The sequence below is a fragment of the Astatotilapia calliptera genome, chromosome 8 (genome assembly GCF_900246225.1).
Source record: "Astatotilapia calliptera chromosome 8, fAstCal1.2, whole genome shotgun sequence".
In the NCBI taxonomy this organism is placed as follows: Eukaryota; Metazoa; Chordata; class Actinopteri; order Cichliformes; family Cichlidae; genus Astatotilapia; species Astatotilapia calliptera.
The window spans coordinates 14,951,481-14,973,428 of NC_039309.1; the positions used below are offsets into that span (position 1 = coordinate 14,951,481).

The 21,948-nt window shown below is 43.3% G+C and overlaps 1 protein-coding gene across 1 annotated transcript in view; it reads left to right on the plus strand.

The window, feature by feature from the left end:
- Positions 1-5,981: 5,981 nt before the first annotated feature.
- raraa (retinoic acid receptor, alpha a) overlaps positions 5,982-21,948 on the plus strand; it is a 142,370-nt gene continuing 126,403 nt past the window's right edge. Inside the window, exon 1 of the mRNA XM_026178896.1 lies at positions 5,982-6,287. The gene's annotated coding sequence lies outside the window, so the exon portion shown is untranslated. The remainder of the gene's footprint in view (positions 6,288-21,948) is intronic.

A 21,948-nucleotide genomic window follows, 5' to 3' on the forward strand; every position in this document is an offset into this window, starting at 1 on the left:
AATTGTTTGTGATTCTTTTAAAACATTGGTCTTTCCTTGGGGAGGCTTGTGGGAGGGATGCACAAAAATGGGTGGGGGGTTGCGGTGCATTCACATGTGGAAGCTCAAAGCAGTAACAATCTTTCCCAGCCTGCTCTGGCCTCATATGGCCTATAGTATCCTGCTAAGAGCCTCAAAGCACAGGACTATTCTTTCTCTATCTCCCGCTCTCTGTCTGACTGCTCCCCTTTCTTCCTTTGCTTGCTCACCAATGTGCTGCCAGAGTGACTGCCTGCCACTCTCCTCTGTCCTCAATTTTAGCGCAATTCTATCAGTTGTCTGCATGTACCCCTTCTGTCTGTTATGATTGTGCATAATGGGCCTCAGTCCAGCGTGCTGGCTGGCAGGCAGACGGGCGTGTTGGACAACTGCTTCACAGTTGGCTGGGCTGGTGAGCGAGGGGGAAGTACAGAGGGAAGGAGCGAGAGCAAAGGAAAGAAAGAGAGAAAAGGGTGGAGGGAGGGAACATCAGAGCTGGAGATAGAGCGAGAACTGGGAAAGGGGTCACTTGAGTTTGTTGCTCATAGGATATCAAGCAGCTCTCTCTCTCTCCACCCCGTTTAGTAGTCTGGCTTTTCTGCTACCTCCCTCTCTATCTCTACCAAAACTGCCATCTTTGGGAGTGTTACTATAACAACAATGTTCTTCATAAAACAATCCAGCAGCCCTGTTTTGAGTCCCGGCTTAATCGCGCAATATAAAACACTGAAGATGAAGTTCAGCCGAAGCATTAAGTAAGCTTAAGCTTGCATTTCTTTTATCTGGCACTGTCAGCGCTCGGTGGAATATATTAAATGACTAAGAGATGTTTATCTTTTTTTTTCCAGGTTACTTTGCAAGAGAAAAGGGCAAAGAATGCATTCTGTTGAGCTTGCACTCGGAAGTTAACTGTATCAGGAGTGTGAATTTTCCCTTCTTAAAGGTGTTTTCCTTTGTTTTGCTTTGTTTTGGTTTTTTGCCAGGTTCCTGTGTTTGCTGAGTTGTCTGGGAAAAAAAAAAAAGAAAGAAAGAAAGAAAGAAAAGAAAGCAGCGCTCTCGCATTCTTTATTCTTGGTTAATGCACCATAAGAGAACTTCCATTTTTAGCCTCGCAGCAAATTATATTAAGCTACAGTTCAGTGAGCCCTAATGCTTTGAAAGTAACAAAAATTGACAGAAAAGGATAAGAGTTGCGCGATATTGCTCAGACTTTCTCCTGGCAAGGCGTCTTCTCTGCTTCATCTGGGCCACCAATCGAGAGAAGAATGGGTTAAACCTGTCTGCGGCCCACATCTGGGAATCATTTGAAACATTCCTCAAGGCTTACCACATGTTTTCAGATGGACTAAATCCTGCGAAAGGCTCGCCTGTCAGAGGTTTGCAAAAAAAAAAAAATTACAAAAAAAAAATCATCTTGTATTTGCCAGGAAGGGAAAAAATGAGACAGAGAAAATTAAAAGGCTTTTCTCTCTCTCTCCAGGTAAGATAAGGTAGGGAGGTGGATGAGTGGGTGGGTGGGTGGGATACCTGTGTTTTTGCTGTGCAAAGGGGAGCTCTCTCCCTGAGTCCTATTGCATGTTGGTGGCATGTTATTTGAACATGTTCTGAGTGAAAGCTGTTTCTTAACAGCCATTTGTAGTTCAAAAGAGGCTTTGAGGCTTGGCTAACTGTTTCCATGCGGCTGATACCATCTACCCTGCACTCTCTCTCTTTTTTTTTTTACCCCCCCTCGTTTCCATTTCTTCTTTATTCTTCACAGTCTAGCACCATAAAGTGAACCAACGTGAAAGCCATGCAGCCTTTCAGCACGCCTGTCCAGACACACTTACAGACACGAGTGGCACATCAAGCTTCTGGCGGAGTAGCAGTAGAGTGTTCGAGTGGTGTGATATCTTCATCTTACTGCGATATATCCATAAAGCCTCTTTTATTAAGCCTGATCAAGTAGCCTTAAGCCTCACCCCGAGGTGCTTTTTTATGGTGCCTGCTTGATGGTTTTACCATTATACTCCGCTATGAATGACAAGCTAATAAACAGGAGTTGCAAAGTGATGAATGGATAGGAATGGAAAATTCCAACAAATCTGGTTTTTAAAAGAGGGCAAAAAGGGATACAGTGATTGACCACCGAGCTTTGACATCCTTCACAGTTTTCCAGCTGCAGGCTATCTCCCGAAGTATACCCAAGAAGAACTGCCAGACTGCTTCCCTTTTTCATGCCAGCCTCCTCCTCTCAGGTTGCCTTAGTGCATTAGACACCCCACTGTAATTGCCCACTGACATTTGGAGAGCTGGAAATGTTTCTCTTGGGTGTAGGTGACACCCTACACAGAGGGGGTGTGGGGTCTCTGACACCCTCTTCTTCTTTTTTTTTCTCTTTTTTTTTTTTCTGTGAACCAGGATGTGACATGTGGTATGTGGCCCCACGCTGGGGTTGAGCACATTGATCAGGCTGGCTAATGTTACCACACTTTGCAAATAGCACTGGACTTTCACGCTGGACAGTAAATAGGCAGAAACCGAGCACCTGCTAAAGGGCTCACACGGCGCCTTGTAAAAAGCAACATGAAAGGGACTCTCTGTTATAGTCATGTAACAACAACCATTAACACGGACTGTTTTATATTATTGTTTCTTGGGGGGAAATGACAGGACTAAGAGTATAAATAACCCTGAGGCCTTCTGAAAGCATCTTAAAGTGTGTCTGACTTAAGTTATTCAGTGGGTGCTAATATTTTGTTGGAGTAAAGGTATAGTCTGATGACCCCAGAAGGTTTATTCTGTTAATCAATGAAATGAACATATGGGCTGATAAGCTGTCTGTGTGATAAATAAGTAGTATTCGGCCTTAGCTTTGAAAGCATAGAAATAAAGGGATATTGGCTTCTTTCTGTCTAAATGTAAAATAATTACTTTCTCACATGTAGCAAACATTGGGAGATACTCAGACACATTCTGACTTGCAGTTCGCCTGTGCCAAACATTTACATCCGACTTCAAATACAAGTCGGTTGAGTAATGCCTGGAAAGATTCTGTGTTTCAGTGCATATGTGAATCAAAGTGTCTTTACCTCTGTCTGCTATTTAGAGGACTGAAGACTTTTGTTTGCCTTTCCTATTCTGTTTCTGGTGCCTTAAGACCGCTGCTCTCTGGTGACTCCTAACCCTCAAGAGCTGCTCGAGTTTTGGAGTGAGCTTCTCCAACCTGCATGTGCTGTGTGCGTGCTGTATTTAATCCTTCAAGCCATTGTCAGGCTTGTCTGTTACTCTTTGCTGCTCTTTGAAAAAAGCGAAAGCGGCATTAAAATCTCTGTATTTTTCAGCAATGTCAACATTTTCTGCCTGTAGCTGAACAAAAAGTTAGCGCAAGTGCCTTAAAGGTACTGTCAAGCCAGACAGTATGAGAGCTTTGTATGAGGGCATGTTAAAGGCTGATTAAACGAAGCATGCAGCACACGGCGTTTCACTTTGCTTAACATGTTCTGATGGCTCTACGGTAGATGCTGAAATACGGTCTATATCACTATTACAGAGCAGAGGCTAGCTCTGCTAGACAGCGCTGGACTGGGGAACCGTTAAGATTCAGCTCCAGTAACTTCCATTTTAAAGCTGGCTACAAGCAGAGGATGCAGCTGGGCTAAGGAGACCCCAGAGGCCTCACTATCCAACCTAGAGATATGTAGAGGAAACACAAAGCTTCACAATACAAATCCCCACACTGCAGTTGGGTAAATGAGTCTGAGTCTATCCAGTCTAGATGAACACATGCATGCTGGGGCCAAGTTTCACCTGTCAGGAAGCGGTGAAATAAGACAGCTCCATCTCTACAGCCATTCTCCTATGACAGCAACAACTTCCACCAGAGCATACTTTTAGGATTTGACGACTCCCTCATTCCACGCTTACTCGCATGCCTGCGTGTCCCGTGTCACAACCAGCACCCCCCCCCCAGCAATGCATTCCTCACTTGTGTGGTGATGTGTGACAACTGACACAGTTTAGTGACACTCACAGCTTTTGTATAGGAAAGCCTTAAAGGCAGCAGGGGAGAACAAGGAGGATACTGACGCTTGCTCTCTCTCTGTAGCAGTGTCAGTGCTCTGAGGGAAAGATGAAAAGCAACTGAGAAGATACCACAGAGGGAAAATATGTCACTAGCTCTCTTGTGGCCTTTTGCCCAGTCATAAGGGACAAGGGCTTTCACATCTGCCACCTGTCACAAAATGTTGCTTTCTGGGTTGGAAAGCATTCGAATGCAGCCACCATGTCTGCGAGACGGAGGAGGACCTGTCCTTTTTCCTGGAATACAGTTTATGTGTAAAGTGTATACAGACTGGATTACCCAGTCTGTATACACTCACCAGTGCTACAGCTGATGACGGCATATCCACACAAACCTGTTTGCGTTTTGTTCAAGCAGTTAGCCATCGCTTCTGATTACTTTTAACAGTACGCCTTCAAAGACACAGGTAAAAGTACAACAGTAGTGGTTCTGGGAAGGCAGATCTAAATGTTGGTCCCCACAGTGAACCTTTTTATCGAAGCAAGTGCTTTGTGGTTTTTCTTTGGACATCGATTGCTTTTTCACTCTTTTTCAGTCCAGTCCTTGTACCTGACCATTTTTGGAATGTTGGTTTGTCTGTTTGTTTGTTAACCCACCTAACAGGGACCTGTGAACTATTCAAGCAAAAAAACAAAACAAAGCAAAAATAGTACGTAAAACTCTCTGTAAAACATGGTGGAGGCTGTGTCACAGTTTGGAGTTGCTTTTCAGCCAGTGGAATCGGAGATTCTGTCAAAATTGTTGGAGTTGTGAATGCAGAAATGTACAGTCAGATTTGGATCCACAATGTCATCTGGAAAACATCTGCTTCAGTTTTCAGCACACCAATGGTCCCAAACATACTAGCAATGCAGTAAAAGCATACCTGGATAGAAAAACACATGGAACACTCTCAGCCATAGACTGGCCTCCCCAAAGTCCGGAGCTCAACACTACTGAAGCAGAGAATAGCAATATTGAAGGAGCACAGACAGTGTAGTAGAATTTAGGTGATCTACCAAATATGATCAAATTTGTCAGAAAAACACTCAGTTTTTGCTTCATATTCTGTATTTACTTGTATGTTTGCACATGTTGTTGAGTAATCCCTTTATCCATTTCCCAAATTATGGGTGGCTCAAGGCTTTTGCACAGTACCGTATAATATGCATAACAGCTCTTTAAACATAGACAAATGTAAGGTGCGTGTTACAAAATTAAAATGCAGACTAACCGAACACATGGCTGTTAAACAGATGCATAATTATGCTTGAAAGCCACTGACAGCGCGGCCCCTCTTTATGCGCTCAGGTGGAGCATTCCTCTGAGTGGAGGATTAAACAGAAGAAGCCGACTGCCCAAATGCGGTGTGACAAAAGGGAACAGCACAACCTGCGATGGAAGATATTTTAGAGGCTTTAATGGTGTTCTCAGCATGACACCGAGACATAGTCACGCAACGGCGGCGGGATCGTTTAAAATTTTATGCTGATAATACATATTTGAACAAAAATCAGAAAGACTGCACAGCTTTCCCGTCCCACCGCGATATGGAGTTAATAACATCACTGAATTTTTTAAAGTGTCGAAATCATTTTAAGTTGAAGCTGTTTTGTCAAAAAAAAAAAAAGTAAATAAAAAATATATATAATAAAAATTCATGTCTGTACTGTGTGCTTGGTTTCATTGTTTAGATACAGAGAATGATAGAAAACTGTGTTTTTATTTATTTTTAATGGAGCATAAACGAGCTGCAAGAAACGCATTAAAAATGCAACCAAAACAAAGTGAGTGCTCCTTCTTGTTGCCTCGCTTGGTTGCAGCAGCGCGCGGAGCACATCTGGAGAGAAACAGGACATCCACTTTTTCGATGACAGGCCCCATAAGAGAAAGGGGGCGGGGTCAGGGGTGGTGTTGGATTTCACAGCCAGAGAACGTGACTGCCATGGTTGCTTCTGCGAACGTCGTTTCGAACTTGCTTGCTCTCTAAACGCCACTCGCCGACTTCTTACCCGCTGTTTGCCCGGTGGGGGTTAACTCACTCAGCGCTCGTGAGGGCCACCGTTTTTTGGAGATTTTGAGAAGTCGGCGGAAAACTTTCAAAAAAAAAGAAAAGAAAAGAAAAAAGAGAGTACAACCCGCGTTAGAAATACAGCGGCGCGACTGAACTTCCAGCAGCAGTCCGAGGCGAGCAGCAGCGGCAGGAGGAGGAGTCAACAGGTCCCAGGTATTACCATACACTTGTCATTGACAGCTAGACAACATTTGACAGCATGTGTCCAGCTCTCGGGTCTCCTTCGGGGGGTTAGCCAGGCACCGTAGTAACCTGTCCGCTTTACACCTGGAGGACTTTGAACGCGTCACGAGTCGGCACGGTCATTAAATGCACGGGTGTGACAGTTTTTTGTTTGTTTGTTTGTTTTAACGCCGTTCATTGTCAGAAGCGTACTGGACAGCCTGACCATAAAACTCCCTGTCAAGTTGGCGTTCTCATGGCCAATTAAGCAAAAAAAATAAAAAATAAACCATAGGTGTGTTTAACCGAGCGACGTTATAGTGTGCGAATCCGACGCTTCTTAGGTCGGCTAGCATGTCAGAGCTAACGCGTCTTTGCCTAGGTGGAGGTTGGAAAGACACCGGGTCACATTTAAGTGCTGACAGCTTCCTTTACTTAATTAGCAGAGCCGTTTCGGTGTCCACCTAGCTTGGCTGTTGAGAAAGTGGGGATTTACGGATTAAAAGAGGAGGAGGGGAAAACCCTGTAATGTGTGTCTGGATGTCTCTGTTACCCTCTCAGAGAAAAGCTAGTGTTTTTGGCAGCGTCGGAACAGCGGAATGTGGGGAGATAGTATTTCATTTCACATGGTGCGTTATGCACATTTCGCTCACCATTGTTTGGCTGTGGGCTACTTCAGGCTGGAGGTAAACTTTGCTCCAGTGCATAATTAATACCGAGCCACTTCCTCGGTGTGCAGACTAGAGGCACCAGCCACTGCTTGCAATACTTTCAAGGTGCTCTGAAACTGAGCTGCATACCTGCTGACCCGAGAAGGGGGGGGGGGGAAAGTACTGTAACAAAAACAGCCACATGCTTTTTTTCTGTTGCTTTTCTTTATAGCCTTAAGGTACATTGGCAAACTGACAGATATCTCCCCCAATTTGTTAACACTCTCGATTATCTGCTGTCAAGATAATGTGGCGATTTAAGGCGTCTGCATCACCTCAAATTAAATGTCAGGAGTCTTTAAGTATACCCTGCAGCATCAAAATCCTGCAGTGTTGTCTTGTAAAATGTTGTCTTATAAACCACAGATTACAGTGTTCTGTACCCTCTGTTGATAGCGGTACTTTGTAGAGATGTTTCCCTGTGTTTGAATGAACCCTCATTTCCTGTGTAGGATTTGTTGAGTGATTTATTTATTTAAGCTATGACTCTCTAGATCTTCTCTGCTGGCTGCAGAGCAGGGCAGACTGATTGTTTTCAGGGGGAAGCGATCGCAGGGTGGCACTGAAAGGAAAAAAGATACCCGACCTTTCCTGTGACAGTCTGTGACATTCAGAGCAAGATGCATTAGGGGAAGAGTCACTCACTGGGAAATCTGGGGTGTTTGAGGGTTTTCCCACCCTGTCACCTCCCGTCTTGGTGTGATTCACAGTTAAATGCTGTGCCCTCACCACGGTTTGGCAAGGCTTGGCCTGAATACAAGATTATTCTTTCCTACCCAGTAAGCTGTCACTCTGATGAAAATTTTTGATAATAACCTTCAGACATTTTGCATAAAATTGTTGTGTTTGCTGTCTAGCCATCTTGTGGTACCTGATCTGATGTCACGCATGCTCATCATTGTGTTCTAAAAATACAGTTCCCGATAAGCTGCGGGGTTATATGAAAGGCATGATACTGGCACTCGCGAGCAGATCTCATAGTAGTGTTTTAATTGAGCGAGGTTCAGAGAAAGGGTTTCCTGCAGTCACACGCCATTTTCATGCTAGTAAGATTTTAAAGGTTGTTTTTCTTTGGGTTTTTTTTTTTTTTGTTCTCAGAAGGTCTATTAAAGATCTAAAGACCTAGTCATACTGCCCACTGTCGCATTTGTTAGTAAAAAAAGTGACAGGAGTGGTTTCTGTGATGCAGTCAGAACTTCTGTGACAAGTGTTGGCGGAAAGCAGCGACTCTTCTCGTGTGAACCGTGCCAGTCAAAGGCCTCGTGTGCCCTAAATGTATCATCATGTCAGCAGAGGCAGTGGCACACTCAGTTTGCCACCTCACCTCCCCCACGCCCTCGGCATGTCCCTCTGCTTCCTCTATAGTTTGTAGACTCAACTCAAACACTAGAAAGGGTTTTTTTGTCTCTCTCTCTCTCTTTTTGTTGTTGTTGGTTTGGCATGGCAGTGGTGAGTCAGTAGCTCCTTGCTCTATGAGTTTGGTTACATGTGATGACAGTTTTTCTCATCATACATGGAACTAGTGAATTCAGCAGATGATACGTGGTGAGTTATTAACGGTTGTTTGGATTGTTCTTGATGAGAGGAATTTATTTGAAGGTTTGTTTTAGTTTTTGGGGTTTTCTTTTTTTTTTTTGCACAATTCACACATTTATATACTAATATGTATATGTGGTGTAATATTATATCACTATAATAAGGCTTGTGTATTGAATTAATGCATTTTTAGTGACCTCCTTTTGGACTTAAGTATGTTTTTCTTTTCTTCTTTTACCGTTATAAGGATGGCGTCTGTCAGGTGCTTTGATTGTAGTAGTCTTGCTGGCCACAGTAGCCTGCTACCCTGTCGATGATGTGCCAGGCTGACTCACGAGGTTATGACTGTACAGTACGAAGTCAGCATGTGCTGACAGATGAACCAAGTTCACTGCAACTAGAGGTGTCACCCAGTGCTTTTTGAATGGTAAACACCTCTACCCCAGTCGCACCAACGCCCTGTCAGATTTTGATTGCTAGATGTTTTGTTAGTGAAAACCACACAGCAGAAATAAGAGTTCGACTTGCTGTAAATAGGAAAAACTGATGTGAAGATTGGGGTTTGTTTCTTTTTTTGTCTTTTATTTCTTAGAATCTATTTGGTGTGCACAGGTGTTTGACTACTGATGCTGCCGTAAAGAGTAGTAAGCAGCAAACATGCTTCTACAAATGGAGTCCAGTGGAACCGCACAGTGTGGCTTTACACTAATAAAACCAGCCTTGACCCAAATGAAACGGGCCCACGGTCTGTCAGAATAAGTAGAAATAAATTAGGATATTACTGTGGTTTTTCTGTGGTGCCCAATGACGTAGTCGTTGCCTTTGGGACTGGGGCGAGTGTGGGAAAAGCAGGAGAGAAGAAGGGTGGGAGGAGAGTGTAGCTGAAGCCGAGTGGGATTATTTTTTTTTTTTTTTTTTGGAGGGGGAGTGGAGCCGCTGTGATGTGGGAGCTCCGCTCATGTTGGCCGGCGGCAGTTAGACAGGCCTGCTTTTGCATACTGATTCCAATTCTGTAGCTCTCCACATAGCAAACTAGCGTGCCTGGTGCTGCCAGTCACGTGAGGGTTAACTCCCCCTTCCTTTTTATGCTGCCTTCCTTTTATTCCTTTTTTTAATGGCTTTGATGGTATTAAATAATCTTTACGTGTCAGAGTGCACAGCTCCCAGTGTTCATGTTGGGAGAGCAAGAGAGCAATTAGGTCAGAGTGGTAGAATAACTTGGTATCATCTCAGTCTTAAAGCGGCAGGCTGCCTCGCTTCCATTTGTTCTTTATATTCACCTCAACCCTTCGGAGCAACATTTTCAAAGAGGTCCAAGGCCAGCTGGGTTATCAAAGCACTCAGAGAAAGAACTTTGTGTCTCTCTGTTGTATAGTCTCTTAATAAAACGTCCCAGAATGGATCATCGGTTGTTATTTTAGGTTCCTCGCTATGTTAATTTGCCTGAAGAATGAGGCCACGATTGTCTCCTTTTTTTCCTAATGAGGCTGAGCTAAAGACCCATATAACCTATTATCCAGGTTATTGATTTAGAATCTGTTTCGAGCTGCACATTGTTTTGATAGACCTTGAAACCATTGATGTTTTACTGCAGAATTGAAGCGCTGATCCCCTTCCCCACTTCAAGATCACATAAAATAATACTACACTGAGGGGGTTGTATTTATGGTTGACATGGCTTGACTGATCTTTGTTGTAAAGTTTCCCACAGCTTATTTTGCATGTTTGAGATTGCATTTCTACCAGCTGGCATGTGGATGTTTCTGGCCTGTGTCGCAGTGTTTCATTGCACTTGTCACAAAATTTCATACTATTTTCCACACTCATTTTGTACCTTGGCTTTTTGCAGAAGTGTCTCTGCCCAGTCGGACAGTCCCCCAGCGTGACGGCTGACATTTCCAGTGAAAGAGACCTATTGTTGCTTCTTAATCCCCCTCCACCCTCCTCTCCATAAAACAATGGTATCAATTGCTTCCACTGAGTACATCCACAGTTCTGAGTGAGAGACAGCCTGGCTGGGCCTGTTAGCTAGCCTGCCAACCGTCCTCCCAGGCAGCCCGGGCGACCTCTTCATTCCCAGCGATAGCTCGGTGTTTGAGCCCGCAGACTGCTCCTGCACTAATATTACCTCTGCCGCATGTGAACTGGCTCTTGATTGCGACTGCACTGCCACCTTCTAAATGCACAAATAATAGCTCGGGTATATATTTATTTTCCCGCGGAGACGGCGGAGCAGACCGATGGCTTCGACACACCCCCGTCCCCCACCTTCTTAATGAACGGTCTTCATTCTATTTTCCTTCATTTTCCCGAGGACACTGCCATTAACTTTGACAGATGATATGTTCTTTTAGCGAAACGGTGATCCTGAACGCACCGTCACTGGAAATTGGATTTGCACACCCACCCCTTTTGCTCCTTGCGTTTTCTCCATCTCTCCTTTTTCTCTGCTTTTTCTTTCTCTCTCCGTCAGCACTGAGGGACATGCTGTTAATATTCCTTTTAGAGCTGCGCTGTACAGCTGAGCTGCCAAGTTAACCTTCTGCTGTCATGAGTCAGACAGCTAGCTAGATAGCCAGTGTCACTTACACAGATGTCTGACCGACCAATCTGTCCTTAAGTGCTTCTTGATAATATGCGTATTTCTCTGTGCCAAGTGTGAATGTGCAGTCAGTCATAGCATTCAGTTTTCATGTCCACTTTGCTGACACCGATGTAATTTGAATGTATTTGTTAGTTAAATATTTCCAAAAAGGTGTGTAAGAGAAAATGCAGATTTAGTCTCATCTTCTGCCTTGATTTGTTACACTGATATTTTAGTTCTTACTTGGAGGATAACGTTTGGCTGGTCTGCTCCCCATTTAAAAACAAACAAACAAACAAACGTCTCTCTAAGTGAGGCGGTTGACAGCTCCCGCGTCCTTCCCAAGAACTAGCATTGGCTAATGTTAAACCACTGCACAAACCAAGGCATCTTCACACTGATTTTAGTGGAACAAATCCTCTCTATTGTGCCTCCTGTGTGGGCGTATGTGGCCGTCAACAGTGTATTACCCAGATGCCGTGGTTGCAGCTGCTTGCACATTAGCTCAAGTTGCTATAGGCCACATTTATCAGTGTGAGGAGAACAGAGCGGTGGTGAGATAATGGTCCTGAACAAGATGATACCGCGCTCGCTGCTGCTAGCACGAATAGGCAGCTCCTGTAAGTGGCTCGGCACATAGCATCGTTATCGTACTGCTCTGCTGTCTTGGCTTGTGCCCGCCGAGTCTGTGAAGCTAGTGAGCCGCTGCTACTTATTCTGTCTCCCTGGTCTGTCATCTCAATGCAGCCAGCCCCGATGAAGAGCCATCACACCAAATCATCGTCGTGCTGGAACGTTGCAGCACAGAGCCCATTAGATGACAGGATTTCTGCGTTTGCAGCTGGAGAAGGTGATGGAAAGCCAGAAATACCCAAAAAGAATGTAGAAAAGAATTTTTAAAACCAATTACATTTACTTTTCTGTAGCTTTGTTGTGCCCCAATCAATTTTTCCAATAAAAACAGCAAAACAATGTTTATTTTGGCAGTTTAGACATGAACAAACTTGATGTACAGTACAACTAAAGGAGGTGTAGCAGAAATGCACCCTGTCTGTTAAACTAGGCTGTCAGGTTTGCAGATTTCTTTTTCCTTTTTTTACCGAGGCACCATAACCTGTGGCCTGAAATGATACACTTTCAGCCAATGAGACTGCGAGACGCTATCGTTAACGGCGGATCCTTTTGATTGGTTTTGTACTTCATTTCATGTCAACATAATTCACTTTTTTTTTTTTGCTTTTTGTGTCGCAGTAATAATTCTGTAATATGGCGCACCACACAGCATATGGCTGCCATTTATGATCAACTGCCTCGGTAAGGAGGTGACTGGAATATGCAAATGGGAGCATGCTAATGGAATAGTAATGTAATGAAGTATGTTGTATATTGCCAGTAATGAGCTCTGGTTATTGAGTGTTGATGGCTTTTTCTCAGCCAGCCTTTGTTGTTACACAAGATGCAGTTTTGGGTTTTTTTTGGTTTGTTGTTCAGGACAAAAACGCACATCATCACCCCAAAAAGCACAAACAAACACCCCCCCCCACCCCACCAAAAGAATTTTGACAAACACAGCCGGACGTAATTACACATTACTATTTATTTATTTGTTTGTTTTTTATTGATTTGGCATTGTGTGAAAAGCATATTGATAAATATTTGGAGTACTTGCCCGCTGAAACTCTGAAACTAAATTGGGCAGAACTGAGACAGATGCGGTGCAGTAAATTAAACAAGCAATCTTCTCTGTTGGGTGACAGCACAATGGTGATTAGGGTTTCATGTGAGCTGCCCTACATTATTTATGGCTGTGCTGTGGGCTGCCTGCAGTTGAATAGACCCACAGTCCATTGACTGGGCATATTATGGGAGGCCGACTCGAAGCGAGGGGGGGGGGAGTTAAAAATGGCTTTATTTCCTCTCGAGGAGGTCCATTTTCATCTCAATGAAGGTGGAAGCCCCAAGCGTGTTGTTTCCAGGCCTTGTGCGTGTAAAGTGTGTTGACTCTGTTCCAGCAGGCTTCTCTGCATCACTCTTCTTCATGTTTCAGAGTGATATCCACAGAACCTCACATTTGTACGTATTCGTAATCTGTCACTGCCTGCTCAATTTTGTTGCCAATTCATACGCTGACTTTTATCATTGAATTCATCCACATCTGTTTGGACCCGAACTTTATAGTTTGGTGCCTTTGCTTTGCATTGTGACATGCATGCTTCTTGTGGCATGGAGGTCTGAACAGGATGTAGACATACTGAGGTTTGAGTGCAGGTTTTAGCCAACTGTTGACCTTTTTAGAGGTGCGTTCCACGTTCAAACACTCTTTTGTTATGGTGAGAGTATATTTACTCATCGCCCACTAGTTACATTCTTGTGCTTGTAAGATCTTATGAGAATCTTGAGGGAATTTCTTCAAATTTAGCACAAAAACTCTGTTTGATTTTTATTTTTTTAAAGGGAAAGTCGCTCTGACCTCCCATCCCATCCCTGTCATTCTTGTCATTTCAATAATTGCAATTACATCTGGCGTAAACATCTACTTGGTCTCAAGAATAAACTGATTAGTGTTTGGTGGTCAAAGTTCAAGTTCACTGTGACCTCAAATGTTTTTCACAATTTTCTAAGTCATGTGCTTAGTAGTAACTAGTAAATCACTCAAATGCCCAGAGGAAACGGAGGGACCGATGATGTTTTATAACCAAATGTTCATTAAATGTTATTCGGTGCCCTTATAGCAGAAGCAGGGATGATTCTAAACCGCAGCTTGACTTGGTTGCCAGAGGCATTCAAGTGTGAGGCTGTAATTCTAGCTGATATCCAAAAGGGGCTTTTGTTAATACTTCACGCTTTATTTGGTAACACTCCTTTGGTTCACTCACTGCAACGCCCTGATAAAGAAAGCTACTTTTGGCTGTTCCCTTATTCACGAGGGATCGCCACAGCGGGGCGCTCCGCATGTTTGATTTGGCACATTTTTACGCCAGATGCCCTTCCTGACGCAACCCCAGAGGGATTTATGTCCCCTCCCGGAATCAAACCACCGGGCTTTCGTTTGCATCGTGATTGTGTAAACCACTACATTATGAAGACACTTTACTGCAGTGCCCTGTGGTGTTTAGAGCAGAGGTGGGCAATTAGTTTCCCCAAGAGGGTCATGTGAGAAACTGGGACTGTTGTGGACTGCTGCACAAATAAGCTGGATTTAATTCTGCTTGTAAAATTATTGTTGTGGCCCTCCACAACAGTCCCACCCCTGCTTCAGAAAATTAAGGAGGGCAATGGATTGGTGAGATTTAGCATATTTTAAAAAATGGCCTCATTCTTCATCCCACAGATAACTCTGCAACAAACTTAGAATGCTTTAGGTTTGATACACTCACAAACTATTTTTTGAGTTGTGTGTGTTTTATTCCTGGATTAGGTTATTTGTAAATTAAAGCATTACTACATCTAGGGCTGCTCAATTAATCTAATTTTAATCACGATTACGATCTGGGCTTTCAACGATCATTAAAAATGACTGAGCCGATTATTAGCCCCTCCCTCATTTATCCGCGACACCTTAAAGGCCGGTCCGTGAAAATATTGTCGGGCATAAACCGGTCCGTGGCGCAAAAAAGGTTGGAGACCGCTGATTAAGAGGACCCGAGGGAAGCTCGGAAAGCTAAGCAGAAGTTATTTGGAGAGGAGAGTGACTGCCGTTGGTTGAAAAGAGAGTTTAAAAAAAAACTTCAGTGGTGTTGCACACTATTTTATATTATTTTTTTAAAGTCATTGTTAACCCTTTAAAGCCGGTCAGAGCAGCACGCTCCGTTTTGCGTAACTATTTTTAAATCCCTGTAGAATCTGAACCGTGTAAGCTAGCGCAATAATTTGTTTTGCATATGAAACCGGAGGAGTTGTACTTACATCTGATGCCATCAGCTTGTCCTCGGTCATGGTTTCCTTCCACGTATAGCTTTGCAAAAATTGCATAAAAAGCGCTTGCAGGAACAAAAGCATAATATTCCAGAAACACGCTTCGCCGTTCCTATCAGCTGTTCGTAACACTTCCCACAGTGAAATGATGCACATGCTGTTTTCTTTGCAAATTTGCATCATAGGATTGTTTTTTGTTTTTCCTGCAGTATATAAAAATTGCTGTATCTCCAAAATAAAACTATGAAGACACTCAAAATAAATTTCCTGTTGTTGTAAACTATTTTTTGCAACTTTTTTTGTATTTAAATTTCTCCAAGTAGAAATATATGTAAACAAAACAAAAGCGATTTTCAATTTTTTTTGTAGTTTATTGCACTTTTTTGCAATTAATGTAGTTACTATGGACTTAATGCATACATATTAGTAAAATATGGGCTATAACAGTTGTATAGCAACTTGAAATGCTCCCACAAATGGCACTACAGCATGTAAAAAAAAAAAAAAAAAAAGCTCTGGTGGACTTGGTTCTATAGTAGGTCTTAAAGGGTTAAATAAATATCGTCAAATAATCGTGATCTCAATTTCAGTGAAAATAATCGTGATTATCATTTTTGCCATAATCGAGCAGCCCTAACTACATCACTGATAACCGTGAATCTTTCTAGTGCAATACTATGTTTTTCCCCCCATCCAAGCGGCACCTCTTAATAACAACAAGTCTGTTTATTGATAAATGTTCCACAAAGAGACAAATATGTAAAATCCAAAAGAGTGGGGGCAAATCCAGGCACAACAGGATGCTGTTGTTAATACATAAAAAGGATCCACAGAGTCGAGAAAGAAAAATTGCAAAAGAACCCAGGGACGTTGGTGTTGAATGGTTCCTGCTGATACCTTGTGATGTTATGTATTTCTAGCTGCTAACCTAAGACCCCTGCAGCAAACACTAGCTTCAGATGTCAACAAAATGATTGTTGCCACACTCAAGGACTCGAATCATGAGCTAGACTTGACTCAAAGATTGCTTTGTTTGACCTCATAAAAAGGGATATTGCAGTTGTCTTTTCATGTGGAAGTCTTACACAAATTTCATCATGTGCCATTTACACAAACACACTTAATATCTGCATCCCATTTGCATTTGCCAGTTACAGGGTAATGACATCGTGTATGATGGCTCACTGGTATACCCTGCTGGGACTCTTGAAGTTATCATTAATAGTAACACTGTGGCTTTTCCTATCTTGATATGTAAAAGGCTGGCTGTGGAGAAATAAAACCGCTCAGACTGTGAGTTTGAGGAAAAGAGTCAGAAGGAGAGCGCAAACTGTTCACTGTCAAACCATCACTGTCGGCACAGAAGTGACTGTTAAAGTTCAACAGCGAATATGGACAGTGGTGGAAAGCAAGAATGTGAGAAATGATGAGAAAACTACTTGCAGAACACCTGGAACTCTGCCCGTTGTCACACCTTTGCACATGTGAGAAGACTGCCTTTTCACTTTTCTCTGTTTTTGACACTTAACGTTTGGCTGTTTAACTTGATTAATTAACATAACCGTTTAAAGAAATTGCTAAATTATAGTGGAGACAGTAGAATGTATATATAATTTTGTCTTCAGTTGGCAGGTCAGCAGCTCAATTGCTGACAAAGTAGAAACGGGTGTGCACTGCTGCAAGTGTTAGGAAAAGTGAAAAATGGGTTTACGTTGTGTAGTTTTTGTTAGACTCAGAATGGAGTTTCAAAGTCAACCTCGTTGAAAATTGTATATGACAATGGGGTCATTTTTCTCTCTCTCTGACTCTAAAACCTTTTTGGGAGGAACTAAAAATTCCTCTTTTGGAGGAAGAACCCTGTATAAAGATAACAGTAATTATCGTTTTGGTTTCTCTTCATCCCTTGTAGACATGCACTCTTTTGCATTAATCAAAGGTCTCCTGAACGTCAGCTTTGTCTAACAGCAATCTCTTGTAGTATTTAGACATCACTTTAAACAGAGCACTAGCCTGAGCTGCATGCAGTCACATTAACTGATAGGCATGAATGATTGCAGCTGACTCTTGTTTCTGTTGTGCGTCTTTTGTGAGTTCTTCAGTTACCTGAGGGGGAAAAAAGGACTATTGATTTGGATCCCTGTTTCTAATTTGCGATAAGAACAAAACATTTGTTAGGACACGTTTTTGCTTTTCCCACTCTAGCAAAAAGGATGTCTCCCTGAGCCTGATGGGATATCTGTCACTCACTTTAGGGCACACACACACTCAACACACCACTGTTTAAAAATATGGATCCACATCTTCTAGCATGCGAGATACTGGCAGAACAGCAACAGCAGAAAGACGCTTGTATGTCACATTATGTATTTTTACAAAGTTAAAATGATCGGATGATGGAGAAATCCTGGAAATGTCTCCTTACTTTAAAGTTGAAACGCTCGAGAGCTTTGATGGAGAAAGTGTTGCAGTTGACAAGATGTAGTTTGTGTTAGCGTATGAAAATTGCTGTGCGTTGGCGTTGCGGTCTATGAAAATGAACCACCATCCCTAACTTGTATTTTCAATGTGCATTTCTCTTCCAGTAGCCTCATTGTAGATGCTCTGCCCATGCACAAGTTATGAAATGGCCAACAAGAAGGCCATGTTTGTTTTAATCCTGAAATTAGCTGTCATCTCCACTTGATGAATGCCCGTTGCGTGAGTGTGCCCTAATTGTCCATTTGCACAACGTTGTCTTCGTTCTCGGTTGGCCTATGGCCCAGGGTACCCACTACAACTGTTGTCCACTTGTCCAGAGCACCAAAACAATACCAAGCTGCCGTGATCCTTCAGAGAGCCACTGTCGAGGAGCCCCCTGGGGGTGGGGTGCTTTCTGATAGGTCTGTGCCAAATCTAGTCCAACACTCAATTGCTTCTTTGTCATTTTTCTCCATGTGAATGTCATTGTGGTTGAGTTGTGGCTCCATGGATTCCCTGCGTTCAGGACTTAGACAGCGCTCCTTGCTTCCCCCTCAACCACAAGCCCTTCATCGTGGAAACCATTGTTGTCCTATCAAATGAAGCTTGTTTTTCAGCTTCTCTCATGAAGCGTGAAATACAAGCTTTTATATTAGCTTTGGCAGGTATTTAAACTTCTGATCTGATCCAGGCTGTGCTCATTAAATCGTCAGAGTGATGTAATGTTTCAGTGGCGCTACTGTGTGCCAGCATGGCATGTTTTTCCACTTAGGGATTCCAGGATTTGTCTCTGTCATAAACACAGGGCATCTGGTTGCCAGTAGTGTGAGCTTCATTGGAGTTAGGGCATTGAAATGTGAAGAAGAGAAGCTGCCTGGTTTTTCATTTAGCAGCTTGGGTAAGTATGATAAATGTTACTTATCACCTATTGACCCCATGAGGTCAAGCCTTTGCCCTGTCACCCATCATCCTCCTCCTTCCCGCTGTCTTCTAGCTGCCCCTGAAACCCTGTGGATAGCCTTTATCTGCTCAGGCAACATTTTTCTCTCCAATACTGCTTGACCGCCATACAGATACCAAGGCAACACAGCTATTCACTTTCCGTGTTTGCAGTCAAGTGTGAGATGTTTTCCTCCTCCTGATTTATCTTTCCAAAGATATCTATTATTTGTCCTGTGGCCTCTGAAATACATTCATGATTAGATATGCAAAGCCTGAACAGATAGCTCCACTCCCAGTGTTCTCAGCTTTAGTTTTGACCTGCACACACCTAAATCCCTGCCATTTTTGGGACATAGCTGGAGAGATAAGCAAATGGAAGAAAGTGTGAGATTATCATTGAAATAATCTTCTGAAATCAATTCAACTGAAATATCAAGGACAATGGGCTTATGTGCATGCACACATACTCGTGGGGTTTCTGTTTGTTTCATGCTTCCCCCCCCCCCCACTGGCAGTGTAAAGAATTGCACAGGAGCTTTTGTTCTTTTGAAAATCCACCTGATAATGTTGGGAGCTGGCTCCTTGCCTGAGCTGGTTGGATTTTAAAAAAGACAAAAAGGGAGAAAAAAGCTCTGTCTCCAGTGACCACTCCAGCATTGCACATCCTACATAGTGGCCCAGATTTTTTGCGGTCCCTCAGTAAAACAGCTCTTGTTTTTTGGGGGAGCTTTGGAAGTGGATGGCGAATGTCTATTTCAAAGGGTAACCCTCAGAAGGTGAAAAGTGCAACACAGGTAGGAATAACAATGAGTGCAGCTTAATAACGGCACCATTGTGACGCCAGGCTTTCTGGGTTCACAGATAGGCCATTGCACCATCCTTTCCCCCCCTTCGTGCTTAAACGTTCCACATGAGACTGATTGAGCCGTTTCGTCCTGCTAAGCTGCGTGAAGAGTGCTACTTTTATAATGGAAGAATACTGCTAAATCAAGGCTTGACAAATCTGCTTTCTCCATGTCCTCACATTGAGGGTTGGCGGATTAGGTGCTAATTTTAGTGCCACTTATTTCTTCAGCTGCTTTTAAGAATTAGTTCCAAATAACAGAAAAAAAAGTGTGGAGCAAAAAATTGGGAGGGGAGGGAATTGTCTATTGTCAGAGGAAGCAAGGCTGTGGAAAACGGATTGTCTAGTGGCAGTGAGGGCTCTTTGCATAAGAGGTGAAATTTACATACAAATCTCCAGTTACAAAAACAAAAAACTCAATTTGTGGCAGTTGAGTAGAGGGGCAGCTGTTAACAGAAATCTTTGAGGAGTATTTCAGTCCCACTACACTGTGCCTCGAGTGACTCCATGAGATCACAAAGTCAGTTGGTGTTTTGAAAAAAGCCCAGACCATAAAAAATTCAGCACAGCTTTTTTCACCTTCTCTTTCCATAACAGACCCTTAGATCCAGGCTGTGTACGATTAAAGTGTGCGCTGTTAGTTAGAAGTCTGCCGTGCATTTGTTTAGCACTTGGTTGTCACCCTGCAAGTCAGCAGCAGTTAGTTCATCTACAAACAAATGTACTTTTCTGGACTTATTTCACAAATGCCCTGTTAGTTTGAACCTTTCCATCGCGCACTTGTTTGGCTATTGTGTCACATCGTCAATACCAAGCAACCATCAATACCCCACTGGAGGCAGTTGCATTTAAAACAACGGAGGACACAGCATTGGTGTGCATTCAGCACTTTTGAATAGGCGTCAGCTTATTGATTCTCCTTCAAGGTCTGCATCAATTCCTCTCTGCCCGCTCTTTTCTTGTTTGTGACAGCGGAGAGCAAATGCGTTGTGTTGAATTGGGAGGTAAGGGGGTGGGGGCACCCGTAAAAGGTTTGTGGCAGCTTCCACTCAGATCTGCTGCTCTTGGAGAGTAGCCCTTGACGTCGGTGACAGTATTTGGGTGTGATTATGTAATCCATCAGGGTATTACCATAAAGTGGAGTGGGGAGGGCTATCGAGGGGCTAGAAGGTAGCAGTGGCGCTGCTGCTGCTACTGCTGATCATCGTCTAGCAACTGCCCAAGGGCAGGAATGTTTTGTGTGCCGATGTGTCCGACAGGTGGCTAGGAGACGCTAATTGATTAATGATCAGGGTGATATATGAGCCCCTACGGCCAACCTTAACATAAAGGCTCAGAGCACCGGTGTCGCCCTAAATCATTTCCAACCAGGCCAGTAAACCCCAAACAGTTCCCTCATTAGCATATGAAAGACCAATCGGGAGGGAGACTGTGCCTTCTCAGCCCTTTGTAGACCGCCTATTGTCAACATCCTGAGTCTGAATTAACAGGCCAGCATTTTATGCCAGATGAATAATGACAACAAAGATGATTTTATAATAAGGGTCACTCAGCACTAATGAATGGTTAACATCACCACAATCTCAGCCTTTGTTATTGTTTGGACTTTATCCCTCCTTTTTTTCTGTCTGTGCATGGCTTTGACCTGGGCAGCACTCACCTAAACTGATTTTGCTCATTAGAAGAGTGTTTCCTGCACTGCGTGAGATTTAGGTTCCCTTTATTTCACTACAGTTGGTAAAATATTGATGTGAAACTCGGCTGAAGAAATGCGCTGCATTTTCAAAGTGTGTTACAGAAAATCTGAATCCCATATAGAGGTGAAATGATTTGCATTCTTTCTTCATGTGTGTTTTTCTTCTCTGCATCATGGAGTTGACATATTTTCCATTCAAGCAGTGTCAGATTCTTCCTGAATGATTGAACGTTAGTGGAATTCACCTGTCCCCAGATGGTCATATTTTGCACTTGGTGTTCCATATAACGCTGTCAGACTGAATTAGTCTCAATCTCTCTCTCTCACTTCCTCAGTCTCTTCCTCTCTTCCTCTCGGTCTCACTCCCTCTGGTTATTTACCATTCCACAGGGGGCCTTGCGTGACCCTCTTCATTGTTTTCTTTGGATGGCTCTGAAGGACAATAGCAGTCTGGAGCCTTGGCCTGCAATCAGTATGTGTGTGAATCTGCATCTTTCCATTGGGAGTTGTGTCCTCTTGTGTCAACAGAGGTTATGCGATCTATGTGTCACTGAAGGGGCTTTCCACCGCTCAGAGTCAGAGCCTCAAGAACAGGGGGTTTATTGTGTGTGTGTGTGTGTGTGTGTGTGTGTGTGTGTGTGTGTGTGTGTGTGTGTGTGTGTGTGTGTGTGTGTGTGTGTGTGTGTGTGTGTGTGTGTGTGTGTGTGTGTGTGTGTGTGTGTGTGTGTGTGTGTGTGCGTGCGCATAGGCAGCCAGCCGGTGGAATTTTATAGGACCAAGCAAGTTAAAACAACACATTGTGTCTGTTTTAATGTGAGCTCATGACCCTCGCTGCAGGGCTGTCATTCCCAAGTAAGCACACGCTTGGAGACTGCTGGTCGTACTCAAAATCAGAGATTCTATTTGTACTGATAGTCTACGCAGGGGCGATGCTGTCACAGTGAATAAGTGAACATCCAAGGGCCGAT